Below are 7094 nucleotides of genomic sequence, written 5' to 3' on the forward strand. Positions count from 1 at the left end.
GTTTCTCACAATGTTTTATACCATCAACCTCTCCCCATTTCTCGTTACCAAGTAAGTTTTTATGCTAATAATTATTTTGAGTAATTACCAATAGTGTCCACTGCCTTTAAGAACAATCTTCAATAGAAAGAAAAATATTTAGGACGATGAAGCATATTTTTAAGAAAACCCAATTGCAAAAAAATGCCCGAATTCGGGTTACTGTCATGCGATAACATAAACGTCAGTTAGGCATAATTCCTAATTGCTTAAAACTAACCGGAAACTGACGTCACGGAGTCTTTAATTTCTTAGGCCGTGTACGAACGGGTGGATACCGCTACGGCTCCGGCTAGATGTCTGCGTCATCGTGCGTTGTACATAGACCGTTATCACGGTGTGGTCATCTTGATTTAACTCCATTCCAACTCAATGGCCTTTTTCGAAACCACGGCTTCGGCTTTGGATTCGGCTTCAGGCCCCGTCCTAACATCTGAAACCCTGGGCGCGTATACGCAAACCACGCGGGTCCAAGCTAGCCTGAGCCGAATCCAAAGCCAAATCCAGTCATTTCAAAAAGGGCCTATGTATTAAACCAAACTGAGGCTGGACACAATATTAGTCTGGTGCCATACGCAATGAATGTTAGCATTCATTTCTGTAATTGGAAACAGGGAACATGACCAAGATGGTGACAGCGTAATAAAGGTTTATAGGATGTCCTTAGCTGTGTACGCCAATGCGGGTACGGCCTTATTCACAGGTTTTCTTTGTTGATTTGTTAAAACAATTTCTTTTTTCATGGCTAACCTTTGCTTTCAGATGCATATAAAAAGGTTCAGTAGGCCTGCAGTCTTTTATTATTCGAGTGACAAATTAGGCCTACCTCTTTCTCAAAAACTACGTTACTTCAGAGGGAGTTGTTTCTCACAACGTTTTATACTTTCAACAGCTCTCTATTGCTCATTATACCAAGTAAATTGTTATGCTAACAATTAATTTCAGTAATTACCTCTAGTGAATAGAAATAGAATCGCGCTCGTTACACTCCATGGTGGTTGGTGACCAACTTGGTGTCGGAAGTTCATAATACGCGCAATCTATGCAGGGTATTAGTTCAAATATTGACAACTACTGGTTGATTTTGTTTTCATATCCCCATCATTTGACGGGTATAATTGCCCCAAAGACCTCGTTGCCTTACGCTGCCTGGTCTACACATACTGTGAATCATCACTTTATGCACATTAGGCATTGTCAAAATGCAGTCCTTTGCTTCTCAGGGTAATAAATATACCGTTATTTTAAGATCATTTTACTCTCTAACATGCAGTACTCCAGTACGGAAATTCGAATCCTGTTACACAGGCATTATCAGATTTCAGCAAGTTTTGGATAGAATTTCCCGCTTTTTCTCTCTTCTTCTCCTTCTAGTTGTCTGTCAAGCAGGCGGCACAGGCAATTAATTCTGATTGCACGGACTCAAGATGGGGGGCAAAACCCCTAACTGTAGAAGCTCTTACGCATTATGATTCGAGGACTGTGAAAACATGCTGTGTGGATGTTTTTAGCATCGACGCAAAGGGAGATATAAAGGAAAGACAAGTGAATATCATTGCTTATGGTTTAGCGATGATACTTGTAGTATACTATAAGGAACACGGATCTAGCATTAAGGGGGTAGGGGAGGGAAAGTGCGTACCCCCGGGGTCCCGGTTCCTGAGTTGACTCCAGCTAGCTCCTAGCGCGTGCATTAGAAATTACTTTTTTCTTTTACGGTTTCCTAAATAACAATCTACAGAGAAGAGAAGAGGGCCTAGAGGGATATTATCCTATGAGACAATGTTGATTTTCAATGGGGAGGCTGATTTATTAAGTCCACTATTCAGAGTTTACCTCAGCACAGGGATTGGACGGTTGAAGGGGGAAATAACGGGCTTTTCTTTCCTCGTTAGAATCTTCTCTGAATCCAAAACATAAGTAACCGGATCGCTTTGTCAACGCACTTGTCACCCTCATTCTAGGCCTATCTGTTTCATGACATGGGGGGCCTTAGCGGGGTACGGTGGCTCCACGCAGCCACTACACATGTTGAATAGCTGGTTATGCAGTATCGATTACAGTGCCTTGCCACAAGAAACAGAAAGGGGATAATGTGTGGGTTTTAAATGGCGACCCGACACCAGACTACCTGCCAGGGTTCCGCTCTCCTCGCGTGTCCCTAGCTAGTGCCTCTCTTCACACCGGGGCCGCTGCCGACTCAGACACACCGGGGTATGTCTCTGTCCCCACTTCACCTGCATTTAGGTCTTGTTTTGCCACAAGCAACAGCGTTGAGTAGAGCCGAGATGGGCTATTTAATTCTCCATCGGCAGTTAAGTGCCGTGGTCGAACCACCGTCTCTCTCTCGGTCCCAGCCCTCTATGCATCTTCCACTTGTAGACTTAACATCCTGGTCAATGCCTGTGTTATAACACGTGGCCATAACCAACACACACGCGACCACCAGCCCCCGTTTTGTTTATTCCTTCTCAATCCCTTTTCCCCAGCAGCAAATTCATTTCTTGATTTTTTTTTCTCCATGATTGCAAAGAATTGTCCCCTCTTTTTTTTTACAACAAAAATAGACCAGAACAGGGAGGAAATAAAACACGAAAAGGACATCTGAAGTGGTGAGAGCGTGATATCCTTTTTCGACTCTCTCTTCGTTTTGCCCGTTTGTGGCCTAAGGGTTTGGTGAACACATTAACATCAGAGTTTAACGCAGTGAGGGTTCGCCGTGCTGCAGGCGCCAAATAGACCCCTAAATATGGAGTATGGAGCGCCGAGATGTCCCGGTTTAAACCCAATGTGCCGATTTAATAGAGTCTGATCAATCGCAATGATCGATAATGGAGGTTGTTACGGCTGACTCGAGGTGAACCACCCGAGAACAAAATGACTTAACTTTGAATCGATCGTGGGAATATCTCGCTCAATGGGTGTTTTAAAAGCTTCAGCTTGGGGCACGGTTGCCTCCCTCTGGGAACGATACGCTGTATAATGACTCACCGAGAGAGGGCGTGCCATATTATGCTGCTAGCGCGCCTCTTCAAAAAGATATTTGAAAACGCAAGCCATTGGTCAATAAGCCATTTTGAAGTATGGTGGACAGAGTATTGTGACACTGTTTGGTTTGGGTTAATTTGTCTGTAAAAACCAAAACCAAACAATGCACTTCTAAAGTGTCCACCATCCTCAAAAAAAGGCTAATTCTTTGGTTTTGAATCATGGGTGATTACCGAAATTTGCCTCTATAAAGAAAAATAGAAAACATCAAATGCCTCCGAACGATAGATTAATAAACAGCGAGTTTGCTGTTTGTTTTATTAGCTGTGAGCTTACTTTCAACAGACATCGCGCTTAAAACAACAAAATGCAAACCTTTGTTACACAAAATGATTATGATTTATGCCAAAAAAGCGTGACTTGGTTGAACATGAAACAGATTGGTCAGACTTTATAGGAATTTTAATGGCAGCTGAAATAAAGGAGTATTCTCGCCTGGGTGGTTCTGTCTCATTGCAGAAAGCACAACCCCCTTCAAAAACTGGAAAAATGTCACTAAACAACAAACAAAATAACGCCACTTTATGCCCATTATCCACTGAAAAACACCGGTGCGAGAATATGGCCCTCTAGGGATCTCTCAGTGCCAGGTTTACCTCATTGGTGAACGATACGAGAGTTCAATATGCCGGGTGGGGATAGTTTAGAAGCGTAGAAACACTGAACATCTATGCCGAGACTAAGGCTTGGGTGTCCCCACTAATATGTGGTCCCGCGTGGCTACTCGTGATGTGTGGTTTGGCCAGCCCGCTCTATAAGATGACCCCGTGAGAGCCTACTGCATTTTTATATTGACAGAGAAATAAAGTCATAACTAAGAAATCAGTGGCTGTGTGAAGCAACGTTAAGTACTTCTTGAAGAGAAAGCCCCTTTTCGAGTCGTTACAGGGAAGGGCGGTGTAAATAATGACATAGAATTGGGAAGATAGAAACAGATCTTCGTAAATGATCGAGCTCCCCCATGTACGTTGCTCTCGGGACTCAATGATGAAAAGGCACGAAACTAGTTCTTCCGCCCCGGTGCGAATAGTAGTAAAAAAAGACAGAGAGAAAAGCCCCGGACCCGCAACTTGCCGCAACACTATTTAATATAGTCTGGGCAAATCCATTAAACACTTGAAGCTATCACGGTATAGGCATCCGGCTAGAGTTAGGTTCGCTCACTGGTATCGGTTTAGGTTGTTCAGTCGACAGTTTTCTCGTATAACCCACTTGGCATGTCATTGTGGCCGGCAAGAACGAGCGTCGTTCATGGCCAGGAATATCAATGAGTTATCGGGGGTTGTAGGTGGGACTGAATACACCGACCAGCTCGGGCATTGCACACCGACCGCCAAACGGCTCGCTCAACTTGCTTTTAACACTCATTTTTTTCTTCTTCGTCATGAAAAAAAACCCACCTACCCTGACTTCTAAAGCCTGAGTCTTTTTCCCCCTCATTCCTGGGTATTTACAAGATGTTGCATGCATCGCGTTTCACGAAATGCCTCACATTAGAGCGTTTTCCGAGTGCTTGACTGTACATGATGCCGCAGTTCCGACTAAGATCAAGTTTCACATGATAGTCCGTTTCACTCCACGCTAGACTAAAATGCTCGTCCCATGCTACGCTGATCGGCACCTCCCCAGTTAATGGATGGGATGCTCAGAACGCCCTGTTCTTGATACGTTTTGGAGGATTTCGCTCTAGGAGGGAAAACGCATTTAGCCCAGGGCTTAAAATGCTGGTTGTACTTGGGGTATAAGAGCGGGTAAGCGAGGGGGAAATTGAATAGCTAGAGGCCCGCAGGCTCAAAGAGGGCGAAGGTTTCAAGCACATCTACTGTCGATGCTGGAATCTAAACCCGTCTACTCCTCCTACTTCTTCTTTCTCCTTCTCCAACTTCTTGGCTCTCCATCTCGGCCGCTTTTCTTCTTCCCCAAGAACAACATGGCGGGAGTCTCTTAGTGTGATCCAGATATTATTATGGATAGGCAATTGATTTTTGATTGGGAGAAGAATGTGCGTTTTTATTGCATTGAAATTGGTTTGATTGGTGAGATATTTTTGGGTTAGCACGACGTTTTTAAATATGGATTGAAGTCGGTTATAATGATGACTTTAATTACGATGGGGTTGAAAAGTTGGAGGGTGGGGAGGGAAGGGGGACGGGGAAGGGGTGTGGTGAAGGTAACATAATACAAAATGTAGTGATGGGAGCATTGGTAGATAGATGACAATGACGATTGGTGGATGGTGTAATTCACTGTGATGATAGAAACGATTATGATATTCAGTGGTGATACAAATTATACTGCATGACTTTCAATCACACGGCTGTGGGCTCGAATCCCCAAGCTAATCGCTGATTTCCACTGACTTTAAATAACCATTGTCGTCTAGTTACTGAACCATAATTTATTGATTTGTGCATGTACAAATCATAGACATTAAACCTATGTTTGTATGGAAGAGATGGGCCAGCTTGGCGTTTATATCCCCTAGTGGGAGTTTGCCGAGTTCCCTTGATGGGAAGATCATCTAAATAAACACCCACCATGGTAACAATGTTGATGATTAAACGCAATGGGCCTATATTAATAGATTTTAAACGAGCAACACCTTAAGAAAACCAGAAACGATTCCAACATCTTAATTTCAGATGGTTTATTTACACAACAACAAATCTCAGCGGGTAGGGTAATCATAGCACTATTCTTCAGTCTGTATACAACACAAAGTATCCCGATAGGGTAAAAGTGACAAAGACCAAAAAAGCAAGCTGCAATTTGTCGGCATTGAGGACCAATTTACCCTCATCTGGTCCCTGATCAGAACACCTTCTTATCCAAACATTATTTACCCAGCCTTGTTAATCGGAAAGACAGTTTAAATTAATAACCTTTTCGCTTTCACAGCTTTCAGTGTCCCCCGGGGGCCTCCGTACAGGTGGGTCTCGTCTTGCGAGAGGCGACGGTTCAAGGCGAATGTCTCACTCCCTCTGGAATCGGCGTTAAAACATTGCTGTTTGTTGTGTGGACTGGAGGGAACATAATGACATTTAATGTCTGCGGACTCAACACGGTCATAAACTGTTGATATCTGACTTGACAGATATTAAACACTTGCTTTGCAAATATAAAACTCGAACACTTATAAATCTAGCATATATAGAACTGGCAGTTTAATACTACTGAATGCGTTTACTGAACACGGATAATGTTAGGTCTAACGTACAACATTCAGTACTTCGCGGTTTCCCAAAAATATATCTTATAAATGCACTGGGTCGATTTCACAAAGAGATAGGTTAGGACTAGTCCTATAGGGTATTATGACAAACTTAAGGCTAATCCTAAGTTAGGATGAGTTAACTTGAGACAAGACTAGTCTTAACGTTTTGTGAAATCCAACCCTGGACACGTTTGGTGATTGTGAAAGACCAGTCTTCTCACTTGGTGTATCTCAACATATGCATAATCAATAACAAATCTGTGAATTTTTTTTATCAATTGGTCATCGAAGATGCAAAAAAAAAAAAAAAAAAAAAAAACCTCAAAACAACAACAACAAAAGTGTGTTTAAAGGAGCCTTAAAGATTCTGAAGTATTTCCATATTTGAGTGGGAAATTACCTCTTTCAAAAACTACGTTTTTTCTTCGTTTACCAAGTAAGTTTAAAAAACTGAAAAATTACATACAGCATTTGTAATGTTGCTAGAACTGTTGCTACTGTTCCAATTTGTTTTTTGTACGCATGAGCATTAACATTACGTGTCCAATATAAAAGAACAGAGATGGCTGAATCGTAGATCGTAACGAAACACACTGAACGTGATGATGCTGTTTTATGAATCCTTCAAAACAGAACAAGTCGCAAGAAACTGACGGCAGATGCATGCCCAATTTTTATGCGACCGCCTTTGTATCCAAAATGTGAAAGCAATCATACACGAAACAGCAGTTGTGTTCATCGTCGCCTGTCTCTAAACACTAGAAAAGCGAGCAGTACGGCAGTTTAAGTACAA

Source organism: Asterias rubens, chromosome 9 (assembly GCF_902459465.1).
Source record: "Asterias rubens chromosome 9, eAstRub1.3, whole genome shotgun sequence".
In the NCBI taxonomy this organism is placed as follows: Eukaryota; Metazoa; Echinodermata; class Asteroidea; order Forcipulatida; family Asteriidae; genus Asterias; species Asterias rubens.